Here is a 22,829-nt window from a genome sequence, read left to right as displayed (position 1 = left end):
ATATAAACAGATGGGTCCAAATTTACCAATATACAGAGTTGGGATTCTTTGTCATAAGGCAAACTGCACTCAAACTATGGGAGATATGAGTGATCCTTGACACTTTGTAAATAAAACATAATACTGCAGCGACAGCTTCTTGTTTTGTCATTATAGAGAAATCAATGCATTTTCCTTTCGTCCGAGTTGTCAAGATAATCAGCTTGACAGTTCTTCTTGTCGAAAAACCGTGGTTGAATATATATACAATATGACAAAAATATGAAATGTATATTCGTTGCTAAGAGATCTGGTTTCCCACGGCTTGAATATTGCTTGTTTTTTACATCTAGACTCCATTCAAAAACACTAGCCTCGCAGTTTGTTTAGACTTGTTCTGGCCATTTCGTGCACGCCATACCTACACAGAACATAATCAGCACATACATCGTCATTAATGGCATCCCTAATGCCGTACGCTACGGATACAACATCGTTCGAGATCATGTTCTTCCCGTTGAGCAAATGATTGAAAAGATCATCCTGTGTCTTAATGCATAATCGCTACCTCTCCTGTATCAACACAAATGGTGGCCACACCAGATATTAACACTGTTTACCTACGCTTGTTACTGTTACTTGTCGCTCTCTTTCCTGTTTCCATGTAAATTCCACGTAAAACCACAGAATTCGTTGTCATAAAACATTGATCCGATTGATGACCTCATATTATGCTGTTTTTCTTAAAAAGTTCCAATGACAATAACAATAACAGTAGTATAGAGGCCTTTATGGGGGCAAGATCTATTTTTAGCTATGGGGCTTTATAGGGTCAAAATCTATTGTTAGACTTCACATAGTCTATTTTTAGATGATGAGTCACTGCTCTCTATTGTATATTGAGATGGTGTGAACACCTGGTGTGTCTATTTTTTAGACTCGGGTGGGTATATAAAGTCCACCAAACAGCCTCATGTCATACTCAGTCACTACACCTAGTGATTACACATTGTGGATATACTACCAGTGTTCCTTTTGCAACCCTAGTGACTACAGTTACTGGGTGTAAAGCCATTCTTGGTTTAGACGCTGTACTGTGCGGACGTGTTAACATTGGTCTGGGATATCATGGATGTGTGTGGACATTACCCATTCGACAAGACTGTCGTTGCCGATTGCTGTGCAATCAAGACTGAATGGACTTCATTCCAGAAAAGACTCGATTCGTTTAAAGACTGGCCAGTGCAAATGAAACAGAGTCCTAGTCACATGGCTCAGGCAGGATTTGTGTACTTAATCAGAGGGGACGCTTGCAAGTGTTTTCAATGTGGTCTCGTTCTCAAGAACTGGGAAGTAGATGATGATCCCTGGGCCGAACATGAAAAATGGTCTCCAGATTGTCCGTATTTGGCCCTGGTGGGAGTACCTCAGAAAGAGGTGACCCGTTGGGGTAGTCATGTGGATTTGCAACCAAGAGTGTGATGTAAAATGTGTGACTATTGGAAATAAATCAATGTTAAGAGTATGTCTGCCTTGGTTGTCTATGTATAGTATAACAGAGCATCGGCTTAGTACACCTGGTACACCCGGTTTAGTTTGTCATAGTAGTGCATCCGAACCATCCTGGCAGCGATGTTGAAAGCTATACCAAGCCCAAGGTCAATGAAGATATCTATATAACAGGCCACAAGGACTATCTAACTTCATTTAGCCGTGGACCAGTGACAGTGACGCATCACCCCAGACCGCTCCCGTTTTCATCATGAATAATCCACGATACAAACTCTTCGTACCGGATGCCGAAAAATGGACACGGTATTACATGCTCAGGGCTGAAGGGAAAGGAGACCCTTATCATTCTATAACACGTGGAGGAGAAAAATCTGCCATGATGTCTGTCGAGCGATATTTGGAACTGTATGATCCAGAGTGGAAGAAAGACAAACAAAAACCAGAAACCACAGAGCAACCTAAGATTAATTTCGTTACCCCTACTCAACAAGTGGTTGAACAAGCTAAAGCCAAGTTGAAGAGAGAAAGGGAAAGTGCCGTCAATAGGGAAAACACAAAGCGAATGAAAACATATTTTTAAATAGAGACAAAAGGTTAAATGTATCATTTGTAGTAGGACTGTTGACGTGTGAACATCATTATGCATCCCTGTCCCGTATGCTCCAAACAATATGTTTGGGCTCATGACTTGTCCCGTCATATTCGAACAAAACATCCAAAAGATATCAAGCAGCAGCAGCAGCAGCAGCAGCAGCCGTCACCACCACCACCACCACAGCAGCAGCAGCAGCAGCAGCAGCAGCAGCAGCAGCAACCACATTCATCAGAAAGTATTACCCAGTCATTGGAAGAATGTAGACTGATTCACCCCTTCACCATGATTGTCTCAGGGCCCACCTCCTGTGGGAAAACCTACTTAGTGAAACAGATTCTAGAAAGGATGAACATTAAACCTTATCCTGAACGTATTATATGGCTCTACAAACGATGGCAGCCCTTGTATAATGCCATTCAAACCCATGTTTATCCCTATGTGGAATTTCATCAAGGCATTCCTTCTGATCTCGAAAAGGATGCATTTCTAGACCCCCATGTGGTGAACGTGGTTATCCTCGATGACTTAATGTCTACTGCCAGCAAAGATCCACGCATTACAGATCTGTTTACGGAAGGAAGTCATCATCGTAATCTCTCAGTGATCGCCTTGAACCAGAATTTGTATTTCAGTAAGGATCCCACACAACGAAGAAACTGTCATTATCTGCTTCTGTTCAACAACCCTATCGATCAACAACCCATCATGACTTTGGCGAGGCAAATGTATCCAGGTAACGCAGACCATTTCATGGAGCTGTTTCAAAGGGCTACCCAGAAGCCTTATGGCTACTTGTTGGTTGATCTAAAACCCCAAACACCTCCCCATAGGCGACTTTGTCCCAATGCATTCAGTTTAAAAGGACACCTCCAAGCCAGGACAAATCAGTCCGAGTTAGATGTTCAGCGTGAGCAGACGTGTGAAGAAAACCTCTCAACCATGCCAACTTGTGATGCCTGTGGACTCGTGTTTCAAGATGTGCAAGATTTGCAAAAACACAGAAGAAACTGGTGTCCCGAAAAGTCTTCAGTGGGTCCTCCTGGGATACCCCAAGTGAAAAGGCAGTGGGAGGAAGACAACAACTTCTCACCTGTGAAGAGACCACGTCCTCTGGTGGATTGTGACTATTGTGGTCAAGTGTTTAGCACTAACCATAACTTACAAAGACATTTACACGATAAACAATGTCCTGAAATGGAAAATGAGGACGATGATGTTGAATCATTAAGCGATGTCACACACAACAGGAAAAATAAGATGGTTGATCTCGAAGAGCAAGGTATAAGACAAATGTATTCACGTACGCGTGAGCTGAATAAAGACTTTTTGGATGAGAAACGACAGCTGTACATAAAAAGAGGTTTAAACGAAGACATGATTCAAGCCAAACTGAACAAATTGATCTGGAGCACGTTTAAAGAGACGTATGCCCGATTTATTACTTATCTGTACCATATGCAGGATGGTCCAAAGACACAAGGAATACTGAAACGAGTAAAAGACACAAATAATATGTATCATGAAGTGATTTCAAAATTGTACCAATATAAGTCTTGGGTCGAAGGCATGACCGAAGATGATGACATAACATCTGATGAAGAGAGTGAAGGACAGGTGGATGATGAGGAAGGGTAATAAGACAACAGATGTAAAGTAGGCATTTGGGAGAGCTCCTATCCTAATGTCTACTCATTTGAAACGGAGCTAATAAACAATGAAATCTGTATATCTCTCTTGTTTCTTAATGTATTGTACCCTGGGTTACCCTTCAGTAACCCATGCTTGTCATAAGAGGCGACTAACGGGATCGGGTGGTCAGGCTCGCTGGTTGACACATGGCACATGGTGTAGAATGACGCTCATGCTGTTGATCACTGGATTGTCTGGTCCAGGCTCGATTATGTACATTATGTACAGACCACCTCCATAGAGCTGCTGAGAGTGTACTTGACTCACTGAATGTATTGCTGTAGGATTGACATAAGACAACTGTTGTGCAATTCTTTGTTTTTATAATACCAATTTCAACCCTATTTCACCGAATCCACGAAAATGTTTAACCTCCTCATATTATTATCAGACATACAAGTTTCAGTTTAAATGTCATTCCTGTTGATTGAATAACAACTGTTTCAGTTCATGGTATTGAAGATAATAACTGTTACAGTTCATTGTATTGAACAACAATTTAAATGATCTGTAATGAATATATTTATATATAAACGGTTTATAAATACATAAGCTATTACACTAGTGTTGTAAAGCCGGTCTACAAAGCCGTTTTGGACATGTAACCGGTTTGGACATGTAGTCATTTTGAGTCAGAACCGTTTGCGAACCGTTTTGACCAAGTTTCACTGAAACCGGTTTGGCAGAAGCGGTTTTGAGACTGTGACAGGTAAGGGCCGTAACTCTAGTCTACTGAACCCGCGTGGCGTTTCTTTGTCTGATCTTAGAAATGGAGGGAAATTCATGTCCATGGATGACACGAAATGTGTGGAATTTGTGCAATGGACTTTTCTATATCATGAAGGACATGTTCAATATTTTGATGGAATCATACGGAGGACAATAATTTGTGAGTTTACCGTTCATGATTTTCATGCCGATCACGTATGTATGTTTACATTGACATGTTTGCGGTATCATACTGGTATGTATGATCTGATGATTATGATTTTAACCCCATCGTCATCTATATTTAACATTGACATGTTTATTATATCCACACATAGTACAAGATGTGTTTGATGTAGATCATGGCTCGAATACGAGATTATGAACTATATTTATACAAAGTGACACGAGATCGGAGATGTTTTACCATAATTCATCACATACTATGTAATCACATAATGATTATTATTTGTATCTGCCTTGTTGGTTCTTAATTATGATTCAGGCATGGTTATCAGTATTATTATTTTTTGTGTGTTATTAATTGTTTTCAATGACTCAACAACTATTTTATTGTAACTGAAACAACAAGAAATAAAGTAAATATTGTCACTACATATAATTGTAATTTTTTTTGTATCTAGATGTTGTTTCTTCTGTTTTATGATTACAAACGTTGAGAGCACAACCAAATGTTTTCCAGGTGACTACAGACACACCTGGCCTATTGTTAGCACTGAAAGAAATGAAGGACGCTAACATAGGGTGGTACATTTGTCCAATGTCGGTATTCTAACCTTAGGAGTCTTCTTTTGTGAAACTAGTGTAATTTTCCAGCACCAGCTGCTAACCTCAAAACATGTTGGTCATTTTTGGTAAACTTGAAAAGAAAATGCAGGTCATTGATGAAAAGTTCCAGGGTTTGGTACTGGACGTTCTTTGTGTGAATATTCCCTATTTAAAACCCCGGGTCCCCATTCCTACACACTTCACCCCTGGCTCATTCACTGTTGTACCTAACAAGAAAAAATGGCAGAAGAATTTTGGAACTGTAAGTATTTCTATGTTACATTTTGATAATTATTGTGAAAGTAATTTCATCATCACAAAATGTTTTCTGACTATCATTTCACATGAATCCTTATGACACTAAGACTAGTGTAAAATGACAGTCCTAAAAGCATTTTTCATTATGGATTTCAGCCAAGACATGATTGAGGAATTTTCCCAGTCTCCCCAACTATTCGGACATCACAGATTGGGATACAGAGTAAGTATGCTATAAAATAGTTATTTTTTTACAAGTATTCAGTTAATCAATGGTAATGTTGTAAAACACAATTTCTGATAAACAGTAGGCTCATTTTTTCACTAATGTCAATTTTATTGCTCTTTCAGTGATATTGATGACAGCCTTCTGTTGGAAGCTGTTGAGGGCATGAGCACCTCTGTGGAGTAAGTAATATTAATTTGAAAATGATTTAATACTAATGTATGTAATACATGATGTAAAAGAATTAACATAAATCACACAAAAGTTTGTGTGTGTGTGTGTGTGTGTGATTATGACCTTCAACCATTTTGTGTTAATTTAGGTATATTGTTCTCATTTTTCAGTGATGATGACTGTGTCATCACAGGGGTGGAAATGCCTTCTACCCTATCTGTTGCCAGTGATGCCACCAACATCAGTGACACCACCACTGAGGGGGCATCCTCCCCCACCTCCTCCTCGTAAGTGTATATTAGATACATTGAAGTTATTACTATCTGAAGTAAATGTATTATTATCATATACAGGATTTTTATCTTATTTTGTTCCTTATTTTTTTTCAGTCTAACAGAAGTCATCCAGGCACATATAGAGTGGAGAAGAGGGGAGGTGGAAAATCGAATATGGGCTCTTCAACATGAAGAGTCCTTATTGGACATTTTAGAGATAATTATTAGAGAATATTAGGTTTTTGTAGTGTTAGTTAGTGTTAGTTTTGTATTATGTTTAATTTGTTATCTTTGTGTATATATTGTTAACTTTTGTTCATATATGTGTTTGTGTAAATAAAGGTGCCCAAGGGTGGGCAAATGAGTCATTCATTGTTGGAGTACAGTATGAATCAATCTGTTTCTTCACATGAATGGGTTACTTGTCCCAACCCCTCTAAACATCCAGACATGCTTGGAACAAGGATGTTGAATATATTCTCAATATTGGACATACCTGCTGGACTGCATATGTGTATTCATGGAAATATGTGTGGATACAATGGATATGTATGTGAATCGATCTGTTCATGGAACTATTCTAAGTGAAATTGTGCTGTTCATGGACATATGTGTGAAGCTTGTGCTGAGGATTTCCTATGGATCATATGAGGTAAGTTGTTTCAATTCCCTATTCTGATGTTGTTTCCACAAATGTGTAGTCACTCCAGAGATGTATAGTTGAGAGGCTGATGAAAATATATATCCAGTAGACAGTATAATCCAAGGTTGTTTAGTAATCCAGTGCACACAGTATAATCCAATGAGAAATGCACTCTGGTATATCCACAATGTGTGAAATCACTTGACTGTATATCCGCTAATGACTTCAGAGACTGAGTATGATATGGGGACTGTTTGGGGGACTTTATATACCCACCCGAGTCTAAAAATAGACACACCAGGTGTTCACACCATCTCAATATACAATAGAGAGCAGTGACTCATCATCTAAAAATAGACTATGTGAAGTCTAACAATAGATTTTGACCCTATAAAGCCCCATAGCTAAAAATAGATCTTGCCCCCATAAAGGCCTCTATACTACTAATAACCCGTCTATCTGGGTGAGAATCGGCCTTCTGTAACCCATACTTGCCGTAAGAGGTGACTAACGGGATCGGGTGGTCAGGCTCTGTGACTTGGTTGACACATGTCAGCGTATCCCAGTTGCATAGATCGATGCTCATCGATCATTGGATCATTGGATTGTCGGGTCCAGACTCGCGTTAAACAACAAACCAACCTAGCAACAATAACAATAATCTGCTAAGTGTGTAGATGTTTATTTAAGTTACACTTATACAGTTCAAACCAACTTAAAGAGCTTAGGACTTTTTTCATATGACCAACGACGAAATGTTATGGAGCTTTCGAATTTTGGCTTTCTTCAACTTTTTACCTTGAATAGTATGCACCTCTAAACACCTTACATTTACAACAGCTCTGTAATAGAGAATATGTATACGTATGACATTTAGCCTAAGACCAAAAGGATCGTTTGGTGGATATTATTGTAAGTGCTGCTCTTATTTCAGCATTGACAATATATACATAGATTAGAAGTTGATACAGATATATGTTACCTTGAATTATATTTTATTTTCGAATACCAAACTATGTCTTATTTGTGCGCCAGACGAAAGAAGTGTACAGTCTTCAGTTTACAGTTGGGAGAACTTAGCTTTCATGAATCTAATTTTCTTAGGTTAATGATGTTTGAATCAAATTAAACCAAATTGGAAGTGTATGATAGCTAGAATATTTCATGCGTCTGGTTAAATATGATATGATGTACATGTCATCTCTTGTCGTGAAAGGGGCGGTGGGGTAGCCTAATGGTTAACGCGTTCGCTCGTTACTCCGACGACCCGGGTTCGAATTCCCACATGGGCACAATGTGTGAAGCCCATTTTTGGTGTCCCCCGCCGTGATGTTGCTGGAATATTGCTAAAAGCGGCGTCAAACCAAACTCAGTCAGTCAGTCAGTCTTGTCGTGAAGAACGTCAAATGTCACGTCACTCAATGGCAGATAAACCATATTTGTCTTGTCATATGGAAATATCCTCTATATATCCGTTGCTAAGAGATCCGATTCCCACGGCTGATATATTGTTTGTATTGGGGTGGTGGGGTACCTTTGTGGTTAAAGTGTTATGTCGGGTTCGTTTCCAAACAAGATTCATCAGAAGATGACATATCCCCCCGGCCCCCACATCTTTGAAAGAACAAATCATCTGACAGTTACTTAAAGTCCAGCCTGATTTTAGACTAAGTGCAAATCGTTCCATGGAAATCATGAAAAAAATAAATGACAAAAATCTGCAAATGGCAAAAGGCACCACTTTGGGATCTGCCTCACATATCTGCAAAGTATTGCTGAAAAATATTGAGAAGTTTTCGAGTTGTGCTCCGGAAACGAAGCCCACCCCTCCTTTTGGGACTAAGTCTGAATCGTTTCCATGGAAACCGGGGAAAATAAAAATGCCAAAAATCTGCAAATAGCAAAAGGCACCACTTAAGGTTCTGTTTGATATATCTACCAAGTCTTGTTGAAAAATATTGAACGGTTTTTGAGTTATGCTCCGGAAACGAAGCCCACCCCTCTTTAAGACTAAGTCCCAAACGTTTCCATGGAAACCGAGAAAAATAAAAATGACAATAATCTGTAAATAGCAAAGGGCACCACCTTAGGTTATGTTTGACATATCTACCAATTTTTGTTGAAAAATATTGAACGGTCTTTGAGTTATGCTCCGGAAACAAAATGATTACGGACGGACCGACGGACAGACAGACGGACGACTATATCCCCCCGCATTACATGCCGGGGGGATAAAAATGTTGCTAAAAGTAACGTATGACCAGTATGATACTCCAGTAATTATTCAATATAACGAAACAGTCACATTAACCCTTCCAAATTGTGAATAGGGTTACACAGTAAAGATCTCCATCCTACCTCCTGTGGAAAAATATGGAGGAGGATGATACTCCCCACAAACTTCTATGGGTGTGAAATTTTACTTATTCTGCATGGTAAAGATACTTTGCCAGATGTATTCAGGGCTTTGGCAAACGTTTTTCATCTGCCTCGGTTCAATTTTGCGTACAAATCAATTCTCGAGCAAAAGTTTCAAAGTATTGTGAACTCTGTGAAAGACACTGTAATGACTATGACTGCCATATCATTCTACATTGTGATTTTTACATCTACAACAGGAACTTTTAGATCTTTTTCATGTCAATGTTTCTGTACAAATAGAATCACTTCCAGAAGATGAAATGCTGTCTCTCTTTTCTGGATTTTTCCATCACAAGGGATAAATATTTCAGTGTCAAAACAGCAAAGGACCATTTAATAACGTTCATTCTCATTTAATCTTGGGTTTTTAAAAAGAAACAGATCTAATTAATAAATTCTGATGTACATAGATATTTTTTATATAATTAGGTAGGATTTATTTATTAACAGGGATTGATTAAGGCTGTGCCCTCAACGGGGGTTGAAGTACCGTAAAATTATTGTCCGTATGTAAGTCCATGTCTCTCCAAGTATTTTTATATCTACCAGGTTTTAATTGTAGTATCTCTGTTATTTTTATTTATGGGTTACTGAAGATCAATATCCTAACCCGGACCTCATAGGTAGTAAGCATACATAGATATAAATATATATAGTTGTATCTAAAGCCTATAAACAATTCTCAGGCATTATATGCCAACATTTCCCTTGCCTTATATTGCTATGGTCAAATTCATATACACTAAACGCCAAAAAAACCCGTTAATCTTTATGAATTACTGAAAAACTATCAAAGACATGTTAGAAGGTATTAGTTTACAAGAACGCTTAAAAACACAGCTTTATGCAAATCACGAAAAACAAAATCTCAAATGCATTCATATTTAGGTGAATGCATCTTTTCGGAAGAGTTAAATTGTTTTATAATCGCCCATGCCGAAATAAACCAATAACAGTGATTTTGATGTCCAAATGAAAGGTTGAAATAAAATTCTGCTTTGGGACAATGTTTACCATATAAAGGCACCATTTTTCAACTCTTAAAACAAGAAACAACTGTTGCAGAGTGTGTAAAATTGTAAAATAATCATTCCTATGATTTCAGTCTTTTAAAACATTGTCTGCTGATAAGCATTAGTAAAAACAAGTAAAACGTGTCTTTGGTATTGTGAAAAAATGTTTAGGAACATCAAAAATTGTCTTTGTTAACATGTTTGTTTGCAAAATAACAATTTTCTGTTTTTTGTTTACACATAGCAATATCAATCGCCTTAACGCAGGAATATTCAGGCAGTATTTGCAGCCATTTCACATGTACAGTGATTCTATAGGGTATGAAGAGAGCCTAGAATACACGATATGATACACGGGTACGCGAAATATACCACAATTAACAGCCGAAGAGAGAGAAAGAGCCAATGGGATGGTGCAGATGAGGTCGACATACAATGCGGTCGCCAACGCCCTCGGATGCCACCGTGTCACGGTTATAAGACTTATTTAGGGCTTCAGACAGACTGGAGTCATTGTAGACAGACCAAGAAATGGACGTCCACGCACCACAACGCCAGCTGAAGATAGGTACCTCCGTCACTAAGGAAGGAGCGTAACGTTTCTTTTGGCGTTTAGTTTAGGCCAAAAACCACTTACAAAACCAGTTAAGTAGTGCAATATATAACAAGTTTTATGGATAACAACTTCTTTATTTTGGTGAGTGCGACGTTTCGATACAGATTCTTGTACCGTTGTCAAGCAAGAGTGATACATGAGTGTAGGAGCTGCATATATATACAGTATATATATGCAGCTCCTACACTTCATGTATCACTCTTTGCTTGACAACGGTACAAGAATCTGTATCGAAACGTCGCACTCACCAAAATAAAGAAGTTGTTATCCATAAAACTTGTTATATATTGTACGTCTCAACTTCTAAAATGCCACTCAAACCAGTTAAGTAGTGTTTGCAATGTCATTGCCGAGATGAGCTTGGTATTTACTTAACCCACTTGTAAATGTCAGTTTAACATTTTGAGTTAAGAACGTGTAGAGTCACATCCTTGTCCTGTTCCGTAAGGTGCCTTAAAGGCATGTGTCAGTTTGGTAAATACCTGTGACATCAACTTTTCGTCGAAGGGATATGTTCGAGATCATGTTCTTCCCTTTCAGCAAATGATTGAAAAGATCATCTGGTGTTAAGGAGATCCTGAAGTTGATTGAGTTAATTCATACAGCTACACAAGGATAACAGGGTCCAGCAGTGGGCAATGTTAAGGAGATCCAGGAGTTGAGAGGGTTAATTGATACAACTACATAACAATAACCGGGTCCAGCTAGTGGGAAGTGTTTAGATGATCCAGGAGTTGACAGGGTTAATTGATACAGCTACACCATGATAACCGTGTCCAGTAGTGGGTAATGTTAAGGAGATCCAGGAGTTGAGAGGGTTAATTGATACAGCTACTCAAGGATAACCGGGTCCAGCAGTGGGAAGTGTTTAGAAGATCCAGGAGTTGACAGGGTTAATTGATACAGCTACACAATGATAACCGTGTCCAGTAGTTGGTAATGTTAAGGAGCTCCAAGTGTTGACAGGGTTAATTGATACAGCTACACAAGGATAAATGGGTCCAGCAGTGGGAAGTGTTTAAAAGATCCAGGGGTTGACAGGGTTAATTGATACAGCTTCACAACAATAACCGGTTCCAGCAGTGGGAAGTGTTTAGAAGATCCAGGGGTTGACAGGGTTAATTGATACAGCTACACAATGATAACCGGGTCCAGCAGCGGGCAATGTTAAGGAGATCCAGGAGTTTACAGGGTTAATTGATACAACAACACAAGGACAACCGGGTCCAGCAGCGGGCAATGTTAAGGAGATCCAGGAGTTGACAGAGTTAATTGATACAGCTACACAAGGATTACCGGGTCCAGCAGTGGGCAATGTTAAGGAGATCCAGGAGTTGACAGAGTTAATTGATACAGCTGCTCAAGGACCTTCTGCCTCATGAAAAACTGTTGTGATTTTGTACCCGCCTGTAATGTCAAACACCATGGTGAAAGGTAAATGTCTGAGTTTGGGAAAATGTGTGAAAATATCACTTTGCAAGAACTTCTTTGTGGGCCAACAAAGTTTTCTGCCCAGTTGAGTATATTTTTACTCACTTTAAATTCCAATGTAAACATATACATTTCATCATATGCATTTGACCAGCAAGCCTGAACATCGGGTGATCAGCCTCCAGCACCGAGGGAGTGCGACTGTGTTACGTCGAGTCCACGCCTCCAGTCCAGTTTACCTCTGTTCCAAACAATTGAGTTACGTTCTGGCAGAGTTCAATTTTATGACATTTTATGTACACGTGAGTTTATTTCAATCGATCGACAGCCGTCTTTACTAGTATTACACAGTTAGTAGTTGACTTTTTGCTCAATTGCGTTCTTACTTTCTTTCGGTCCTCCATGTTTGTTAGTGGTTCTTATGTATTTGTGCGGCAGCACCGAATTTTGACGTTTAGGCTCAGACCAAATGGATAGCTTGATGAATATTATTATAAGTGGTGATCTTATTCAAACAATGACACTGGATAAATAGATAGCAACTGATACAGATGTGTGTTGTCTCGATTTTTATTTTATTTTCGAATACCAAACTATGACTGTCTAATTTGTGTGCCAGACGAAGGAAGTGAACAGTCTTCAATTTACAGTTAGGAGAATTTAGCTTTTGTTAATTTCATTTTCACAAGTTATAATGTTTTAATGTAATTGCACAAAATTGGAAGGGAATGATGAAAAGAATATTTTATGTGTCTGCTTAAATATGATGTCTCTGCCTCCTAAAGAACGTCAAATATAACATTTTGACGTCACTCGATGACAGGTAAACCATATTTCTCTAGTAACATGAAATACCCTCTATATATCCTTTGGAAAAAGATCTGAATTCCCATGGCTTATATATTGTTTGTTGTAACAATAATGTTCCACTCAAATACACCACTTCATGTTTTAGTGTCGCCGTATGTTTAGACGTTTATTATTATTTTTTTATTTACCATTTTTTCATTTATTTGTAGGGACAGTATGTGTAGTCAATGTGTGACGTTGGTAGGTACAATTGTGCTGATGTACAAGGTATACAAAACAATCAATGATATTTCTATAGAAAGAAGTCTGTAAATGCCATCAGATAGCACCATAACTTCATTGTGTGTGTGTGTGTGTGTGTGTGTGTGTGTGTGTGTGTGTGTGTGAGCGCACATATGTACGTATTTGTATATGGATGAATGGATGGATGGATGTATGTTTAGACTTATTCCGACCATTTCGGAAGCACCAGTCGTCCGCAAATAGAACATTATCATCAGTACATAAATATATGTATACACAGTCCTTGAAATCTCCAGCATTTATAACAAAAGGAGTCTAATCAATACGTTTCCAGCGTGGAGTCGCTCAGCGGCGGGAGATGTGTGTCCACTGCTTTTCAACTAAGTTTTTGCAATTCCGATAGTGTGCAAGCAGAAAGTTGAAAGTTCAAAATCTCGAGGCAGTGTACTTTGAACACAGTATCGAGAGAGGCCATCATTATATCCACAGCCTGTAGCGTGGTGAGTACAAATCACGAATAACACCAGCTGTTACGAGTGACAGTAGTGGGTGCAGTTTGGATAAATACACATTCTCCGACATCAGTATTTGAACGTTTGTCTTACAGTACCAGCTGAAAGCCCAACGTTTGTAGGTCAAGGTGAAAGATATGCTTTCGATGTTGACAGCAAATGCTGTAAATCAAACCGGTGAAATGATAATTGTTTTTCCCTCTAGTGGTGTTTCAATGAGGAGGGTTTTGATTGTTATGTGGGGTCGGAGCTCTGCAGAAGCGCCCATGGTGCTTTTGTGAGGGAAAAGAATTAGTGTACTAAATATCAATGACGAGTTTAGGTGAGCTTCTCCGATTATGTAGTTTAATGTGGCGTATTGGTTGCGTCCCTTTGTACTGTCAACTGCTGGTTGTGGTTTAGCATATTCTCTCCATTTGATCTGCCTGGTGGTTTTCAAGCTATTTGTTTTGCAGCTGTATAAAATATAATATTTATTCAGTCCGACATATTCATGTCCACGTACTCAGATCTGTCACTGATTCGGTGAATTTTATGAATTGTTCTTTTAATTTTTTTTAGTGTATAATTCATATCAACAGGAATAAGGTGCATTTCAAAATGAAATATTACTTTATATATACCTTGCCATGTTGTATGTAGTTTAAATTTCTATGTTGCCTTGTGGTTCTGAAGCTATTAGTTTTGCAACTGTTTAAAATATAATGTTCTACATAGTCATGTCCACTCATTACAATCCCGCTGCACAGAACAGTATAAGTGTGTATTACATATACATATATTGTTTCCACCTACAGCACACCTGAAGTCGACATGCAGCTGAAAGATAAAGTAGTGTTCATCACCGGCGGTGCACAGGGATTCGGAAGGGGCGTGGCTGAAGCAGTATTGAAGAAAGGTGCAAAGGTAAATATGTCTTATTCAGTTCATTCTGAAATGCATCCAAAGCAAAACAGCTTATTTACAGAGAGTATTATATGATATGAGTGGGGTGAGTGAGTAACATTCTGGCAATATCACGGTAGGGGACACCAGAAGTGGACTGTATTCATTTCACCCATATGGGGAATCAAGAACCAACACTATGTAGATGACGCATGTTGTCTTTGTTTGTTGTCTCGAGACAACAGTTTGATTCTCCGGTTCGATTCTGTGGGTTGAATTTGTACTTATCTCCCAAACAGCACATTGCCTGTCTGTTACCCCAAAGGTAATAAAGTGTATTATGAATTACGCTGTCATCAAAACCTTTCCATACATATGAAATCCAAGAAGGGACATAAGCCTTTACAAATACAAGCAAGAAATGTCAAAATTGACCAAAGCGAGATAACATCACAACATTCTGGCCATTTATCGCATTATCGCTATATCACATTATCGCCCTTCTGTAAACAAAAATTAAAATATTTATCCTAAAGCGACAATGCGACGAAGGGCACAAATGATTCGTAGTCGCATTGTCGTATTTTTGTGACGCTTTAGTTAATTTTGACACTTTTGACAAGGATACCATATACACTGTTTTAGACATTACGAGTTGCAATGCCTGGATACCATTCTTATCAGGTCGATTACTCCGATACGATACATCTCAGTGTGGAGACCTGAGTCCGCTTCTGATGATGAATAAACGATAGGGATGCCTGGGTTCAGTCAGAAGTTGTCTTCTGAAATGATTCCGCTTGAGTTCTGTACCACCTCGATTCAGAACTGTGTATCTTTTCACAGGATTAACGTTACATTAAAAAAAATATAACCTGAAGTAAATTCTGTTGGATGTCGATGCCATAGCGCTCAGAATTTGCATGAAGCATAAGAACAATATAATCACGTTGCATTTTGTTTTGCATTCGAAATTCCTAAATTACATTTGTTTTCAAGATACAAATGTGTTTTGGAGGTGTTCTCAGATCTTCAGACATCATATTTCCATTTCCGGCCAGGTTTGTATCGCAGATGTCAAGAGGGATCAAGGGATGGCAACGGCCAGGGAACTACAAACTTCCAGTGGAGCTGATAATGTCTTCTTTGTGAAGTGTGACGTGACAAATGTTGCTGAATTTGAGGGTGAGTTTAGTGGCATGGCCATGCTAATGTTATAATGGTTGCAGATGTAGCGTTGACGACAGCCGATGTGTTTACATTTAGTTCTGATTTCGTAGAACACGGCTCCAACTCAATCATATATATCTACATAGGTTGCCCTTAATACATATGAACGTATATGCATGACTTTTTTGTCCAGATGCTTTCAAAGCTGCCGTCTCGAAATTTGGTCATGTTGATGTAATGTGCAACAATGCAGGCATCATGGATGAACGGATATGGGAAAACAGCTGGAAATCAACTTCGTAAGTGTTTGTCATATTAGTATATACGATATACCATACATCCGTTCATAGGCCCACAGAATTGCTTGTTGTGGTTGGAGCGTGCGCCCGGAGAGCGGAAGGTCGCGGGTTCCATCCCCGACCGCGTCATACCAAAAGACGTTAAAATATGGTACTTGTTGGTCCCTGCCTGGCGCTCGGCATTAATGGGTACAACAAGGACTGGTCGGCCCGAGTCAGTATAATGTGTCTGAGTGGGGTATTCATGCTTCACTGCGGCATGGTATCTCAGTGGGCTAGCACTATATAACCAGCTTCAGTCTGGGCTAGTACAAGCAGCCACACGCATGCACGTCGTCATATGAGCTAAATATTCTCAAGCACGACGTTAAGCCCAATTTCACCTCACCTCACCTCACCTCACAGAATTGCTAAATAGTAATGCTCATAGTAACTGTACATCCAGTAACAGATTGTCTATTGTTTACTTGGGAGGGTCACCTCTCTCTCCATTAAAGGATTTACGAATTTATAATGGCTTAATTGCTGTCTGTGTTCAGACAGCTGTTGTTCGGGGGACCATGATGGCGCTAAATCACATGAGGAAGGATAAAGGGGGCAGAGGCGGCGTCATCATCAACACTGCGTCATTGGCAGGTATGAGGTAGTCATGCTTGTCCAGGAATGTGCATTATACTGGGTCGAGATAAGGTGTTAAGGCTGGTCTGTGTGTGGTGGAATGGTTTGAGTGATGTTGGAGGAGGAGGAGGAGTCCTTCTTTCCTTGACTTACCAACCGCAATAGCGAAGATCCGGGTTTGAACTGCTCTTGCAGCCCCTGCTTGTCAAGGCGTCAAATGGTCGGATGGTCAGGTTACCTGACTCTCATGTCATCGTATCTCTTTGGTTCATAATGATAGTCGGTGGATTGTCTGCCGACCGCAGACTTACTTAACTGGAAAATAAATACTCAACAAACGACAAAGTAGTTCTCGTCACAAGGTTGCATTACATGCTGTTTATGAAACGCCTCAAGCAGTTACATGAATAAGAAATCCTTACGCATTAACGGTTAATCTTTCTTTCACTCTTTATTAAGGTTTGGTGCCTACAATGTGGTTCCCTGCTTATGGAGCCAGTAAGAGCGCTGTTTATCACTTCACGTCGAGTTGGGCAGTAAGTTAATTTTAAACGTTTCTTGCAATCTACATACTGTGCTTTCATTTCGATATATTCTGAATCATCAATATGAATCTCGAGATACATGACCAGAACCTGTCTTCTGTTGGAATGAACAACGCGTTGTCTCTACTAGTGCTGATGAAACTAAATGAGTGTGCAAATGCAATATGATGTAAATGTATAACGTATACAGTGTAACAGAAATTATTCCGTGTCGATTATATGGTCAGCAGTTATAATTTGCAATTACTGGTCGTGTTAGTGAAACAATGACAATGTTACCCCATGCAAATTGAATGACTACACCCTGTGTAGCTATGGCTGAAATATTGCTGATGTGACGTAACTCATTCACACTGAGCAATGCCATTGTTTCTTCAGCAAAACCCTGACATGAAGGCTGCCGAAGTTCGACTGGCCAGTATCTGCCCTATGGGTGCTAAGACGGCTCTTATGGACTTAGATGAAGACCAGATCGTACAATATGCACACTTCAAGCAGACTATGGAACGTACTGAGTATTGCACGTAAGCATTTATGCTTTTTACATAGAAACTGAAGAAAACCAATGTGATGAAGCCTTTTGTAGTGTACTGATGTAATCCCCGACCTCTGACGCGATATCGTCCGGTTATGAAGTTATATCAACACAATCTGTTCAATGAAAGGTTTTAAATCTGTTGTGGTCTATACGCAGCAACGGTAACCATGGGTAGAGGAGTACAATAACGATGTACATGAAAACAGTTGCCATTGGTATATATGTTTCATTATGTCTGACTGCCTGAAAAAGGTAATCAAAGAGTCGAAATTTAATACACCTCCAGGACCTGATGGTATTCCAAACCGGCATTGGAAAATGATCCCTTGTGTCCAACCATCATTACGTCACTGTTTGAATTCTCTTGTGGAGAAGTAGAAAAAAGAAAGGTGACTGAAAAAGGTCCGCCCCATTACGTGCCTGAATATACAATAGAAAGTATTTACAGGGTGTCTTAGAGATTTCGTGTCATCCTACTGCTCCTCCAATGCCTTTATTTACATGGAATGGAAAGGAGCCAGAAATGGATGTTTGGGTTGCAAGGATCAATTGTTGGTTTAAACAAATTATCCTTGACTACTGAGCGCTTATATTTCTGTTCCTCGCGAATAGATTTTAAAGTCACTAGAAGGTATTGACCTTCCTGAGGGACTACTTGTTTTACTCAAGCCTTCAATGATTTGCTGGTCAACTAAACTTGAAATGTATTCGCAATGGCATGTGCTGACCTGACTTGAAGTGGTTGATAATGGAGATTCAACACTGAACAAATAGGAACATTTCAAATCTGAAACGTGGCAAAGATAGAAGAAGTGGGGCTGGGGGTGGGGGGTTTATTTTATTGACAGTTGTTGACATCTCGTGTATTTACTTGGGGATGCAGGTTAGAGACGAACTGCAGCGTGCCCAACATTCGGGCAGAATAGAAATCCAGACTTAAAAACATCTGGAGTTCAGAGCCGACCGCTCGCAAATACTAATGCTGTGCCCTTCCTTTCATATTCTTTTGGTGTTGTTGGTTGGGCGAAACAAGAAATTAAGAGTGTTGACACTCTCACAAAAAAACATCGTGACAGAAAATAGACCCCAACACCAATACTTTTACCTCAGTTGCGTGTATTTATCAATTAAAATGGGTGGGCGTGATTTGATTAAAGTGGGGGTTCCTCATGACAGAAATTTTATTGTTCACTTTTGTACATAATTATTTGTCCGATGATCCTCTTGTGAAACATGTCAAAACCCATGCTGAAAACAAGGTCGTTTCACAGCTATCTAATAAGAGCCACTGGCGTTGGACAGAATCTGAATGGAAGTGCTCTGTACTGTTTGCCGGTACAGAAACAAGTGTCAGCCCGATCTTTCGTATTTTACCTCTTGTTGGTAAATTAGGGAATTGGTATTAGACGACACCAAATCATCGGCATGAAATTTATGATAAATTGTCTTGAACAAAGTTACTTTTTACCGTTGGTATTCCGTCCTAACTTCACTTCTTGAATTGTTTTTGGCTATATGATTTTAAACATCATCAGTATCCACAGACACTGAATAAAATCAACACACTTTTCTAAAATAGGACATGTTCGTCAAAGCGTTCACTATGATTGTCGTAAGTCATTATGTGAGTAACGATTGTCTTAGCATTACGATCGTTTTGTGGAAAGGGGCTCTGAACTGACGTAACGTGTTAATGTAACATTGTAACAGTGTTAGTATAATGTTTTTGTGTTTCAGGGTAGACCAGGTGGTTAGCGCATTCCTGATGGCAATGGAGGACGACACCATCAACGGCATAGCCCTCACAATCAGAGCCAAAGAAGGTGTGGAGAAGAAGAAGTTGAGCATGGTCCCGGTGGAATAATACCACGACACGTACATACCACGACATCCCCCACCCCCACCCAAATACGAAACAATAGTATTGAAAGTTAGCAAAATATTGAAAACTATTACGTTTGATTTTGGGGTGCTTATTAGTGCTGAAGTGAACAAAATATTTTCCTTGTAACTGCCTCAGCTTAGTTTGTATGTATGTTATTTAACGTCGCTTTTAGCAAATCCCAGCCATACGACAGCTGTCTTTAAATTAATCGAGTCTGGCCCAGACAATCCAGTGATCAACAGCATGTACATCAATCTTAGCAATTGTGTTACGATGACATTTGTTAACCAAGTGAGCTAGCCTGACCACCCGATTCCTTTAGTCGCCTCTTACAAGCATGGGTTGCTGAAGACCGACTCTAACCTGGATATTCACGGGTCTTAAACGCCTAGCAGTTTTATATTCAGGTTTACATCATTTAAACAGATAAACCAGTTAAAACGAAAAATATGTATAAAAAGATGGGTCTAAAGATAGCTATATACAGAGCTTGGAATCTTTGTCATAAGGCAAACTGCACTAAACATATGGGAGATATGAGTGATTGTTGACATTTTGTGAATAAAACATATTACTACATCGTGTTTTGTCTCCGCGTTTAGTAATACTTGCGACATGTGCGTGTAGATATTCCGTATTGTTTTCTCTAACAACAAAAGTCGGAGGCTGAAATTTAATATCATGAAGACCCGCCAAAGTCAATTTGTTTGCATCGAAATGATTTATAAATTGTTATGTTACATGGTAGTGTGTTCAGGGGTTGTGGGGTAGCCTAGTGGTTAAGGCGTTATGTCGGGTTCAATTGCCCTAATGGGTACAACTTGTGAAGCCCATTTGTAGTCACTGTGTTATGTCCTTAGGGACCGTTCATAATTACGGCTTTGGGGTGGGGTGGGGGTGGTGGTGGTGTTTTTTTTGGGGTGGTGGGGGTGACTTTAAGGTGGGTCACTCATTTTGTTCTGGGGAGCTGGGGAGGGGGTCCATCAATGTATACACACGTACTAGGGGTAAGCAATTTTGTACATAAAAGTATGTTTGAAATTATGCTTAGAAATTATGATTTTGAGTTAGATTTTGTACATGGCATGCAGGGGGGTCACATATTTTGTACATAAATTTTAGGATGGGTAATTCACATTGTACATGCTTCTCCATAAAAAATCAATTCCCCCCCCCCTCCGGCTATAAATTATGAACGGTCCCTTAATGTTGCTAAAAGCGGCATATAATCCTGCATACTCCAGTCATTATTCAACTTAACTCCTCACGCTAAAGAATCATATTAATCTTACCAAACCTTGAGCTTATTTTTTTCATCGAAAGAAGGTCGAAACCGTACAGGATCATAATCACGTGACAGAGCTCACGCCAGGACCATGTGACCAATATTCCCGTTGTTGACGTACATATCGACACACCTCCATGCCTCCAATCCTACTTGAATTATCTGTCGGTAGCGTCCGTTATGTTGTGGCCTACATTAAACGTGTGTAGGCATACATAGATATAAATATATATATACTAGTATATATAGCCCTTAAACAATTAAAAGGTGTTATACGTCAACATTTCCCCAGCCATTTGTTGCTGGTCACATAGACATAGACCAAATACATTTTGTTGGTATTACGAACTCAGTTAAGTAGTTTTTGCACTGTCATTGTCGAGGTGAGCTTGGTATTTGCTTAACCCACTTTTGAATGTCAGTATAACATTTTGAGTTGAGGACATGTCGCCAATGTCATCCTGTGCTTAAAGGTCTTGCCACTTTGTTAAATATCTGTGACATGAGCTTTTCGTCGAAGCGCGATATATGTGTAAGTTTTCTTAATACGGAAGGAGGTAGTGGTGTTGTGAGCTTTCGTAACTGTTCTTCATATAATGCTATTAATATAAAATGTGTGCTTTTTGGAATAAATGCATCTTTTGATGCATGTTCATGAAGATATCTAACCGCCTAGTGCAGTAGTTAGAGCGCCCGCCTGGAGAGCAGGTTCGATCCCCGGCCCCGTCATACCAAAAGACGTTGAAATATGGTACTTGATTGGTCCCTGTCTAACGCTCGGCATTAATGGGTACAACAAGGACTAGTCGACTCGGAGACAATATGAGTGGGGTATTCATGCTTAAATGCGGCATTGTAGCTCAGTGAGCTAGCACTATAACCAGATTAAAGCCTGGGCTAGTACAAGCAGCCACATATACACAAGCATGCACGTCGTCATATGAGCGAAATATTCTCAAGTCCGATGTTAAACTTCATTTTTACCTCACCCCACCGTGATTGACAATTTGCACGTTAATGGTAACGCATTTCACACAATTTAGATGTTTTCATGTTCGTTGGGAGCATGATACTCATACACATGGTTTTGGAACGTGAAAAGCACACAAAGATTGTTCAGCTACCATCTGATCTTAAAACACTTTTGTTTTGCCATGAATACTTAGTGCTACAGCTTGCTGAAAACCAGGAAAGTGTAATGTTCACAGTTGAGTCTGGTTTCATCTGGGTGCCGCTTGTGCCACTCAACGCCGTCGGTTTAAGGGGTGGAAGTCGAATTATGTGGGGTGGCATCTCAACTTATATGAGAACACAACTCTTCATGATTACCGATACAACATCGTTCGAAATCATGTTTTTCCCTTGGGCACATGCTTGAATGATCATCTTGTGTCTTTAACGCTTCGTGGCTATCTCGCCTGTATCGACGAAAATGGTGGCCACTCCCGGTATTGACATTGTTACTTCTTTTAAGGCGCGTCGCACTTTTTCCTTTTTCCAAGTAAAGATCTAGATTTAGTCAATGAATTCGTTGCGATAAAACATTCCTCTCCATATGAAGCATAATTACCATAATTAGAAGTTAACGCTACTCTTGTAAGCGTGAGGTTTTTAAATTGAACATTTAGCGGTCTTACATCAACTATAAAGGACCGCAAAATTGAAAACAGAGTAGCTTTATCTTCATCCTAGCACGATTGATAAGCGTTT

At 39.5% G+C, this 22,829-nt stretch overlaps 1 pseudogene; it reads left to right on the top strand.

The window, feature by feature from the left end:
- The first annotated feature begins 13,762 nt into the window (after positions 1-13,762).
- On the top strand, positions 13,763-20,413 carry LOC124255424 (annotated as a pseudogene).
- The last annotated feature ends 2,416 nt before the right edge of the window (positions 20,414-22,829 follow it).

This window comes from Haliotis rubra, unplaced genomic scaffold, assembly GCF_003918875.1.
Source record: "Haliotis rubra isolate DU_JTF1 unplaced genomic scaffold, ASM391887v1 Scf60, whole genome shotgun sequence".
Classification (NCBI taxonomy): Eukaryota; Metazoa; Mollusca; class Gastropoda; order Lepetellida; family Haliotidae; genus Haliotis; species Haliotis rubra.
The sequence above is the reverse complement of the archived record's forward strand: the minus strand, read 5'-3'. Positions and strand labels throughout refer to the sequence as shown.